Source organism: Camelus ferus, chromosome 5, assembly GCF_009834535.1.
Source record: "Camelus ferus isolate YT-003-E chromosome 5, BCGSAC_Cfer_1.0, whole genome shotgun sequence".
Lineage (NCBI taxonomy): Eukaryota > Metazoa > Chordata > Mammalia > Artiodactyla > Camelidae > Camelus > Camelus ferus.
In genome coordinates, this window is record NC_045700.1 from 79,836,480 (window position 1) to 79,848,914 (window position 12,435).

General features: G+C 38.9%; 1 non-coding gene across 1 annotated transcript; it reads left to right on the top strand.

Moving 5' to 3' along the window:
• Positions 1-2,007: 2,007 nt before the first annotated feature.
• LOC116663921 lies at positions 2,008-2,197 on the top strand. Its single transcript, XR_004320280.1, has one exon. It is a non-coding gene; the product is annotated as a U2 spliceosomal RNA (small nuclear RNA).
• Positions 2,198-12,435: the final 10,238 nt, after the last annotated feature.

The following is a 12,435-nucleotide window of genomic DNA, read 5'->3' on the forward strand; positions in this document are numbered from 1 at the left end:
TATTTTGCAAGCATTTGGAGAGTACCTATTTTGTGCTAGGAATTCCATGAGCAAAAAACATTGAAGATAGGGGCCAGAAAATATGCATAATATAAGTTCTGCCACCCAGCAATAGACACCCAAGAACATCCTTTTGTGTTTCCTATGCTTCCTATGAAAGAGGAAATTACCATTCCTTTTTTCCAACATATACAAACCAGAGAGGGGCCCTGATTAGCCTTGACTTGACTTCAGTGGCTGAGGTATAGCTCTAAAATGCTATCTTTCCTTCTGGAAAATCAATTGGCCATCAACTATCCAAATTTTCCACCTTGAGACTCCCAGCACCACTAGCTCCCTTTTCTGCCCTGCGGTAAGACCCTGAGTCCTCCCTCCTCCTTCTTGGCTTCCCCACTCAGGCCCCCATACTCTCAGAGGAAGAGAATTAGAATACATAACCTGCACCAAACAATCAGAGCCCAGGTGACTGTCTCCTTGTCTTCTGGTTGGGGGTGGGATGGTCTTTGCACTTTAAGAAAACCCCATGGGATTTCAGCATCCATCTAGCTGATTGAAGACAGGAAAGGAAAATTGAAGCATAGAACTCTTGGAAGCCTTTAGCTCATCCTTTGAGCTGCAGTGTGCCATTTTTGTGAACAAAGGGTTCTAGAAAGACCTATTTAATAGATGAAGGAGCGAGCCACAGTTCTTTAGGAGAGAAAGAAGAAGGGAAAAAAGACTGATGGGAATTACAGCAAAAGGAAATATTAGACCAAAAAGGCTTCTGTTTAAGATATGCAGAGAGAGCAAGAACTGAGATGGCCAGGGAATGGCAAGTATGTATCCAGCAGGCTGCCAGCCCTGGAAACTTGGTTAAATGATCAGAGCTTTTCTTGCTGTCTCAAATTGCTTCTCGGTGCAGCCTCTGGGAGCTGCTATCATTGATCCCTTGGTGGGGGAGGTTGAACCTCCTTGCCATCCATTAGGTTACACTTAGAAATTTTAGAACCTAGGAGACAGAAGTTGGAAGGGAGAAGTGGGGCACCTCTGACATCTTGAGAGTGATAACAAACAGCCACCCTGATGCCTAATTACCAGAACCACTGTCAGAGATAGAAATTCACGAACCATGATTCACCTCGGATTCTAAGGGGTCAGAGCAGTGCGGTACTCTTCCTGCCATTCCAGATGGAAGCCACCTCTACAACCCACCAGGTTCTCAACTGGTCTCCTCTTGAGAGCTTCCAGTAGCAGGGAGCTCATTACTTCTGAGTCTGCTCCATTGTGGCAGCTCTATTAGAAAGGTTTCCTTGAGCTGAGAAAAAGTTACCTCACTGTAACTTATACCTACAGAGCCTAGCTCATTCCTCTGGGGCCATATAGGAAAAAAAAAATGTAACTTCCTTCCTTGTGCCAGTTTTTAAAGCTTGATGTCATCTCCCAAGTCCCCCTCCATCTCTTCTTCTGTAGACCAGGCATGCCTCAGTCCTTCAGTTGTTCTCCAAAACACATGGTTTCCAGTCTAACCTGGAATGGTACTTCTTGTGACTGTGAGAATTGCTTGTAGTTTTGAATCAGAGACAAAGGATAATTTTCCCCATTTTGATTCTAAAAGATAAAACTTTTGTGATGTCAGCAAGCCATGTGACTTTGGGTAGGGTGTATCCTCTCTCTGAACTTGGAGGAGTTTGAACTTCGTAGACCCTCCACTTCAGCAGATCTAAGAAAGTAAGAGCTGGCATCATCTGCAGAGTGCATACTCTTTAGGGCTCACCACCGATGAAATCAAGAGACTATTTCAGCCACTGGGGGAGAAGCAGAGGGTTCTGCTGCTGGTACTGTAAGCTTCTCGGATGCTCTTCTGAACACATATGTCTCCCTAGGGTTCTTCGGCCACTTCTGTTTTCCTTTAAGGCAGCTTTCCATTTTAATCTATGTTTCATCTGATTCAGACAGAAAAATGGATACTTAATCTCCAGAACTAGGCTGTAACACCAGCATTTAAGCTTTGATAGCTAGGGAGTTGGGATTGCTTCTCAGCCTTTTAGCTAAGATCATCTATAGTATCTGTTCTTACCAGTTTGATGCCAAGGAAATTTGGTAAAAATCCTGGAGATGGTGTTGAGTGATAGAAGCACTGGGAAAAATATGTACTCAGTTTACTAACCAGTCCAGGGCTATTTAAAGCCATTACTGAAGACCAAGAAGATAAGTCCCAAAACCTGGGAAAGGCCTTGAACTAGGCAAAGGAGCCAGGAATATGAGAATTAGAAGGCCAGGATCTGAGCACACCCAGGAAGTTCTCAACTGCCAAGGATTTAAGAAAGCAGGGGAGAAAAGTTACCTTCAGGGTCACTGCTATGATCTTCATGTGTGATTTGTTCTCAGTCTCATCCCACTGCCTATAATGGGGCCTGGCATATATCAGGCGCTCAATAAATATATGTAGAATGAATGAATCTTCAATAAAAAACTTGTCAATAGCTCTAGTTTTGCATCTGTCAGTTATTTACACAACCAACATTTATTCAGCACCTCCAGTGTACAAGATGTGGTGTTAGACACTGGAGAGTTTATAGGTAAATTTGACATGAGCTCAAAGCTCAAATTCTGACAGGAAAGGTAAGGTATTTACCCAAGTGGTACTAAGGCACTAAAATGTGATCAAGATAAGACACAGGGGACACTAAATACGATGAGATGCTGTAAAGTGGGGTTAACAAAACGCCTTCCTGCGAGAGGACTCACTTCACCTTGTCTTACTCTGTTAGACTTGAAATTCAATATCCCCTCCTCAATTACAAGAACTCAGTCGGATTGTTCAAACTAACATTCTCAGACACGAGTTTCCAGTTGGAGCTGGAGGGAGAACTCTTCCCATGGAGGGTCCTCGTTGCTGGCTTACTCTCCACTTCCTGGCGAGACATCAATTGGCACGTCTCCAAACAACCCGCCCTGTTATAAATTTCTCCTTGGCAGCATACCTTCTCCCTGGACTTGCAACGGGGAATCTCATACCTGGCTGCAGCCACAAGATTTCAGGAAATGGTGTTTTGGAAACACATCTTTAAAATAAAACAGATAAAGCAGCTGGCAATGGAGCCAAGGAAAACTCTTCTTTTGTGAAAAGCCTGGAAACCGACCTGCTCTAAGCCACCACTCCATCCCCGAATGAGTGCACTAGCACACACGGAGACACACCAACACACCAACGCTCAGCACCTCGGCTGCAGAGCCTGCCCTTGAATACCTGAGAAATGGTGTGACTGTCCTATCGATGTTTGGAGGGCACCATGGCAACTAGAACCTGCAGCCCTTCAAGCCTTTAACCCACAAGATCTGGGTCATACACTTCCTTCTGAAGAAACCTTTATGGCTTCCTGCTCCACACCATAGATGACTTAAAACAAGCCGAGTGGAATTTTTGTAGGCACTTCTAAGTTAGAAACAAGTTTTAGCAATCTTTGATTATAAGCCCTGAGGGTTTTGTTTCCAATTTAGTAAAAGGAAAAATAAAAGATGCAAGTTGGGACCATTTCATCTACTAGGGTGGCATTAGTAAACTGACCCTCACTTTGTGGAAGGCAGCTGAACTCTTAACTTCAGACCCAGCAAATCCCACCACTATTGCAACTCAGAGAGACTTGCTACAAAAATTTGGATTGATTTTCTTTTTCCTTTTCTCTAAAGTGGATAGACACAAGCCAACCTTTGCATGAAAGTGGCCATAAGGCAAAATAAATAACCCACTTGTAAATGCTCTGGATTTCTTCCTGAAGCACCATCTGGAGAGCTTACTTCTATAATTCCGTGGATAAGATTATGATGTCTTTTGTGAGAAATGTCTTTTTCCAGAAGGCCAGAATTCCAGCCCACTAATATTTCATGACTTTTGGCATGTTGCTTGACTTCCTTCAGACTCAGTTTCTCTTATTTGCAAAATGGGGTAAATATCTAGTCAACTGGCACCATAAGAACAATTCTTAAAATTTTGTGCACTCTTAAAGGAAAGACATCAGAGATAACCACATTTTTGTGACTTTTTTTTTCATATTGAATTACTTCAACTAGAGGCAGGGGCTTTAAAATATCCAAGTGAGGAAATTAGCAAAGATGTGCACACAAATCACCGTGCTTCTTTTTGGCATATAGTATCACTAAGCATTGCACTGTCAAGGATAAGCACTTTTTATCAATGTTTTTAAATGTGCTGAGTCTCATTTTCCTGAGACTCCTGGATGCAACAGGGTGAACAGATGGGAGCTTCTGGTATCTCTGGTGAAGAGCTTATTTCTTTTCCCAGACTTCCCAACCCTACTCAAGATCACTTGTCACTGAGATGAACCTTCATGGAGAGGCACCCAGGAGAGGAACTCTCTGAGATTATGGGAGTTTTTTCAGGATGTCAGGAACTGGAGAGTTTGTGTGACTTAAGAAGGACACCCACAGGTGTTAGAAAAGAAGGCTGAGGTTACAAAACACACCCTAGAAAAGAGAAAAGCAGATGTTATGCCTTCACTACCTTGCTGTTTTGAAACTGGAAGACATCGATCAGGTCCCTCTGGGCACTCAACATTCCACTCACAGACTCCCCTCCCTGGAAACCCTCTCCGATTCAGTTAATCAAATGTTCCAGAAACCAGCCCTTCCCCCACCCTAACCCATAGGACTTACTAGTTTTCATGTGAAAGGTATTGATTCAGAAAGTCCTGATGGCTCCCTGCTAAACCATTGATTTTTATTGAACCTCCTGCCCTCTGATGCATTTGGCAGATCCCAGAATTCTGTTCTCTTGTATTCCTTTCCATTTTCTTCATTGCAAGCCCCTCCTCCCTCAAACAAACCCTAACTTGGGTTTAAGACCTTCCTGGAAGATGACTCTATAGCCTCTCTTTCTAGACCTTCCCAACCCTCACTCTCATTCAAATGAGAGAAGCACTAAAGGCCCCCTTGTCCTTGTCCCCCAGCAGACCCTCATAAATCCACAGGGAAGTTGTTTTTTTTTTTTAATTAAAGCGTCCAAATAATTAATGATCAACTCCATTTGAGCCATTGAAAACCCAAATGTCACACGGTTGAAAAGACCCAACCAAATAATTCAGTGTACCCTATAAAGCTTTAAAAAAGCAGAGCCCAAGAGGCCTGCATGACTGGTTTCTGTGCTGTCTGAAAAGCTTGGTTGGGTTTTGGGGCACTTGATTGGATTCCAGGAATAATGTGCCCTGAGCACAAAGGGCTCTTTTGATGTGTCTCTGCCATAGCTCCTCCCTTTCCCTCCTCACTTTACCTGGGATACACATTCTCCTTGTCTCCCAAGTTGGAAAAAATAACCCATGGAAGAGAGGAAAAAACAGCAGAGGGAAAGTTGAAGGTGGGGGTTGGGAGGAAACTGCAGTTCTTAGTTTGAGTTTGGTTACTAAAGTCTGGTTATTCCAGAGGAATAGAAGAAATGGAGTTTATACAATGTCTGTGAGCAGACACTGGAAAAATGTGATGAAAAGATACCTCTTGCTTGAACATGGTCCCTTGAGTGAGTCTCCCAGCAAGGACCTGCTACTTTCAGAGTAGAAGAATTGCAGATTGCCGACCCTGGAAATCAATGTGGAATTACACCCTCAATTTAGGCAGAGAATCTCATAGTGAGTCCAGCTTGTTGATTTTTCATGGGTACTAGAATATTCAAAAAAAAAGATGGAGAGAAAGAAGGCAGAATCCCCACTGCTAGAATGCTCTGAGAAAAGTGACAGAGCCAGCTAAAGACTCATGTGAAGCACTGGCCCTGGGAGGTAAGGAGTGTGGTTCTAGCCTCAACTGCAGAGATGCAGCTTGGCAGCAAAAGCCAGCAAGCTGGTGATAGAAGAGGTCTACTGGAGGTATTTCTGGGCTAACTTGAATAAGCTGCTTTGTCCTTCTAGTCTTATTTTCTTTATCTGCAAAAAGATAAACTTTAGCTATGTCAGCTCTGAGATTCTGTTTCAGAAGTCTACTGCTGCCCTTAAATTAGGGGGCATAGCAATCTCCTGATAACAATTTGTATATGCAGGAATTATTTATTTCAATAATGTTACATATATATATATATATGTTGTATACATATAGATTTATTCCATTAACTCCAACTACTTGATATTTTGGTGCTACTGTAAATGGTATATGTTTTTTAAATTTTATTTTTTAATTATTTGTTGCTAATATATAAAAATACAAGTGATTTCTGTATATTGGATTTGAACACAGTAACCTCACCAAATCCTTTATTAATTCTAGTAATTTACCTATAGATTCTCAGTCTGTCTTCTCCTCACCTTCAACTCTCAGTTGGTGAGATCACTGGGAAGATATCCGATATGTTTGTTAAGTTCTTTGAGTGGCAAGCAGTAGACATGACTCTGGCTAATTTAAATGTAAAGTAAGATTTATCTTAAGGCTATGATAGTTCTGTGAGTCACAAGGAAAAATGCACTCTCAGACCCCAGAAAGGACAGGACCCAGAACAAGATTAGAGAACAAATCAATTGTCTCTACAGGTTGCTCCACCAGAATGACCTCTGGACTTCCTTTGTGTCATTCTTCCTAAGATTCAAATTCCTCAGAGAGCGAATCTCATAGCCTGTATTGAGATCCAAACATTGACCATGCTGCCAGTAAATTGACATGACCACTAAGACTGAATATAATTCTGGAGGAGTGGTACCCTAAAGGAAATTCACCATGTAGTCATAAGAAGGGAGAACTGATACCGGAGAGGTAAGACAACACATGGCCACCATGCATAGTATCTAATTGAATCTTTTAGCACCTCACCTACCTTATTAAGTGTACAGATTAGCACTTAAATATTTGATGATGACACTGGTGACTGAGAAGATTACCATGTCAGACAACCCTGTCTTCCTATCTAGGCCTTGAAAGTACTTGGGCTTACTGTCAATGACCCATGTTATTCATTTATATATGAAAATAGATCCTTTGCTTAGTTTGCTTCCCTGAGCTTCAATCAGCCTCCTCTCTTCCATGAATATGCATTGTGTCATTTGATTAATAACCAAATGTATGTTATGTTCTATCTTGCTTTCTTGCCTCTATCTTCCGTCTCTTTCTAAGGGTGGTGGAGTGTTTATTTTGCTGCGGTTACTTTGGAACAACAGACCTAGTATTTATGCTGATACAATCAGTAACTACATTGAATTCTATCTGCTTGTTGAACTGCTGACTCTGGGCTTAAGCACACTTAGTGTATAAAAGATGTTTGTGGGATTCCTGGTGTTTTTAACTCATAAAAAAAATCGATCGAGGTTATCGTAATCAATTTGCTTAAGGAGAGAATTATAGTGAAAATAAAGTGAGGTTAAAAGGCTTTTATCCTTGCCATCATTCATCTCCACCTTTATTCATTTCCCATTCTGGTTTTCATTAGCATGCTGACAACTGAAGCTACAGATATGTTCATCCACACTCCAACTACTACCCTGATTTCAGTTCCAAGTTATGAAACTTAATCTGAACCTTAGAAGGGAAACTACAAACTATAACTTTAAATTCCAGTTTACAGAGTTCCCCAGGATGATTCCAGGAATTGAGTTGGGAGAGGTCCTGGGAATCAGAAACCAAACTACCACTTCCTTCCTCCCCTAAAAGGACCTGAAGACATTTGAAACCAAACTCATAAGTGCCATTTTCACAAAATCTCAACTGAGAAGAACTGCAAAAAGACATCTCATCCATTCCCCTCCCGGCAACTGCTCCTAACTAATCCCAGACAGAAGGAGGTGTCTCTTGCTCTTCAAAGTCACTTGAAGGACATTTCACAATTCCCTTTGGTCACCTGTTTCAAAATGTAAGAACTGGCTGCCAGGAAAATCTTCCTCATATTCAAACACCCGCTCTTTCTTCAACTCAGACCATTTGGATAATTAAAGTATAAAATTTCAGAACTGGAAGGTACTTTAAACACCATTTAGTCTAGAGGTTACAACTGGTGACCTAAAGATTGAGACATATTTTACTAGGGTCACAGAAAGTTGAATTTTTGAATTTTTGAATTAGTTGTCAATGCTCCGATATTGAGATATTTCCTTTTTTAAAATCCATATAGCTGCATCTCTAGAAAAATCAGAAGATCTGGAAACACTTTTGGCCCTCATTCCCATGGCAACAACCAGGATGGGGCACTCGTTTTTATACTGGAGTAATAGGGAGAAAATAAAATCTTGTATATTAAAGAAGTCAACCAGACCTGTTTATTTACCCTAAAGCCACCTAAGTTTGTGATTCTGCTTTTTCTGACAAGAAAACTGAGAGTCAGAAATGGGTCAACTGAGGTCATCAGCTATAAGTGTGACAAGAACTAGAACCCAGGATTCATGCCTCCTGGTCCAACATTCCTCTCCTGTAGAGTACTACTTTAAGGATGTAGCCATTTGACCTGGTGCAGCTGAAGAAAAAAATTATAGAAAATGAGGTGACATAATAAAAGACAAAAGTCACAATTTTTGTATTTCCCATCACTTTTTACAGTCCTTGGGTCACCTCAGCAGTATGCTAATAGAGTTGTGCCCTATGACCATTAAGGAAGATAACAGGCTGACACCCAGTGAACAGGAAAAGAAAGGTCCAATGGGAAGGCTTAGAAAACCCAGGCTTATTTTTATATTGAGGAGAGAATGTGTGTGTGTGTGTGTGTGTGTGTGTGTGTGTGTATGTGTGTGTTTGAAAGGTGGTTCTCAGTGCTTTTAATCCAGAAAAAAAGAAAAGAAACAAGGTGGTATGCCCATTTCCACCTTAAATATAGTCTGGAGAAGACTTATAGAAAATACGAAGATAAGAGGGTGGGGGTAGATTTGGGGGTGGAGGGTGGATTTTGCCTGTCAAGAAAATAAAAAACAAAGATTCCAATCTAAGAGTATGTTTACAAGAGGCTATTAAACTTAAAGACCAATCCAGCAAAAGTTGAAAAGCATATTTCTCAAGAGATTACCAAAAGTAGTTTTTTTGTTCTTTTTTTTTAATTGAAGTATAGTCAGTACAATGTTGTGTCAATTTCTGGTGTACAGCATAATAGTTCAGTCATATATATATATTCATTTTCATATTCTTTTTCATTATAGGTTACTATAAGATATTAAATACAGCTCCCTGTGCTATACAATATAAACTTGTTTATCTATTTTATACATTAGTAGTTAGTATCTGCAAATCTCAAACTCCCAATTTATCCCTTCCTACCCACTTCTCCCCAAGTAACCATAAATCTGTGAGTCTGTTTCTGTTTTGTAAATAAGTTCATTCGTCTTTTTTTTTTTTAGATTCCACATATAAGTGATATCATAAGGTATTTGAAACTAGTTTTTTAGAACTAGGTAGATACAACCTAAAACAGTCTTCTGAGCCTCTGAAGAGGGAGTGATCCCTGGGCAGAGTAACAATTTTGTATTAACCCTCTTTTGCAACACATAAAAAAATAGATTAAATATTAAAGTAACATGTACAGCCCCAAAATACCTGATCATTGCAGTCAGTTCAGGCTCTGAATAGGTTAGCTATCATGTGGTCAAAACTGAAGGATTAAGTGCATCATCACAACCACCAGTTGTTTTAGCCAAATGTCAACTAATCCTTTGAAATGGGTTCTGGCCGTGAATGTGGTTCAACACAGAGAAGCATGGCCAAAAGAGGCTTTCAGATTTCCTTCTTGTAGCTCGTCATTCAAACCCAAGAGGGGCTGGAGAAGGAGTCCTTCCCAAAAGCAAAGACATGACTCGAGCTTGATATATTTGAGGTTAGCTGAAGTTTGAGGGCATTTAAATCCTCTGTTTTCACTGAGACACTCACAATTGGCATTCAAGTGGAGAATAGCTTTTGCTAGTTGGAAAAGTAGTGGGAAAAGACTTAACCAAGAGTTCTTTCTCAAGGCCAACTGATTTTTAATAAGCTTACTGGTCTTTGTGGTTACAAAACTGATTAACACCCATTCCCTCCCAGAGCTCACCAGCTAGAGAGACTGCATTTACTAGTTGACCAGGTCCTCTCCCTCCCTTAACTAACTTCTTCCTTAAGAAAAACAGAAGTAAAGGAGCATTCTGGGAGGCCAATTCGATGCCTGGTGTTCTTAACAAAGAACTTATCCTCCCTTTTGGTATCAATTGGATGTCAGAAATGTTTTCTGAATGGAGAATACTTTCCTCTAATGATGGTGGAGATTTTCTAATGAAACAAGAGGGATGCCATATTAGGAAACACAATATAAAATCAGTGGGAAAAAGTGTTGAGATCATTGTTTATTAATATACAAAAAATTTTTAATTGAATCCCTACATCTCCTCTTAAACAAAACTGTATTTAATGTTGATTAAATGTATAAATATTAAAAAGAAAAGTTAAAACCTTCTAGAAGAAAATATAACATATTTTAAACCTTATTATAGAAAAGAACTTTTTCAATCCATAATACACACACACACAAATTTTAAACAACTACTTTAAAGAGGATTTATGAATTCACCTATATTAAAATAAATATAAAACATATATTAAAAAGATACATTAAAGTGAAAACATAAGCAAAAGACTGACAGAAGATACCTGTAAACATATAACTAACAAAAGGTTAGCATCCAGAATATATAAAAGATTCCAAAAATTAATAAGGAAAAGAAAAGCAACAAGCAAAAGCTCTAACATCCATGTAATTGGAGTTGCAGAAGGAAAGGAGAATGAGATGAAGGCAAAAGAAACATCTGAAGAAATAATGACCAAATTTGGTGAAAGACATTCAAGCACCTTAGCAAACCCACAGAGGTGAGATCACAGTGGAATAACATCCTTTAAAGAGCTAAAAGGTGGGGAAAAAGTGATCAACCCCAAATTTTATATCCAGCAAAATATTCTTCAAAAATGAAGGTAAAATAGATATTTTCAGATGAAAAAAAAATCTAAGAGAATTACTGCTAACAATCCTACACTACAAAAAATGCTGAAAGGAGTTTCTCAAGCTTTAGGAATGTGATACAAGAGTAAAACTGCATCTTCAGGAAAGGATAGGGTATCAAAAATGGTAAATGTAAATATCTATATACTCATGGTTCAACCTGAGAAGTACATAAATAGAGAGACAGAGATAAAGATAGACAGGAAGAGAGAAAAAGAAGGAGAGAAAAGATTATTAGAAAGAAATGGTTGATACTGTTACAGGCTATGGTGAGAGCAGGTGATCAAGAAGGGAAGATAATGAGTAGGTTAGAACCACACAGATTTGAAGTCTCTGAGCTCAGGGAAAGCCAAGCCCTCTTTAAAGATCTAACCCAGGATAATATCCTTCTCAATTAATTTAAAGTCAACTGGTTATAATTAAAATCTTTAATTGTATCTACAAAATCTCTTCACAGCAATGCCTAGATATTTGACAAATAACGAGAACTATAGTTCAGCCTACCCAAGTTGACACATCAGAAAACCATCACACCTGGGTAAATATGAAACACTTAAAGCTCTTTAAATATACATAAAGGCTTAAACTAAAAAATTTATATTGGTGGGATTTTCAATGTTTGTAAACATATGACAACTGTAATATAAAGGATGGTGGGTAAAGGGACCCATAAGGTTGTCAGTTTCTATGTTTTCAATGAGTGGTAATATTAACTCTTAGTAGACTGTGGATTTATGGAATTTACAAATATATAAAATAATCACTAAAAATATACAATAATGTGTAGCTTTAAGCCAATACATAAATTAAAATACAATACTAAAAATACTCAATACAAAATAAGGCAGGAAAGGATAACAGAGTAGCAAAAAAAAGCAAGTAGTAATGTAATGAAATAGTAGACCTAAATTCAACCAGATCACTAATTACACTAAATGCCAATGGTCTAAGCATTAAAAGGGAGAGATTGTCAGAATAGATTTTGAAAAAACAAGACTCAAGTGTACTGCCTCCAAGAGACACACTTCAAATACAAAGAAATACATGTAGTTTGAAAGTAAATGAATGTGGCCTATATTGAAAAAGAATATGCAAAGGAATATATATATATAAAGGAATCACTATGCTGTACACCAGAAATTAACACAACATTGTAAATCAACTATAATTCAATTTAAAAAATCAGAAAAAGCACACAAAAAAAGAAAGTAAGTGGATGGAAAAGATATACCCCATAAACAGTAAGATTAAGAAGCCTGTAGTGACTATATTAGTAACAAAGTTTAAATAAAAGTAGACTTCATGACAAAGCATATAACCAAGGATAATTTTTTAAAGGGACAATTGACCAGGAAGACAATAACTGTAAGTGGTATTTGCACCTAGTAAGAGAACCACATGAATCAATACTTGACAAAAATAGAGGAAAAAATGAACATTTCACAATTACATTTGAGAGAATTTAACACCTCTCTCTCAGCAATGACAGAACAACCAGAAGGTCTAAACCATCACTATTACCCCTCCTT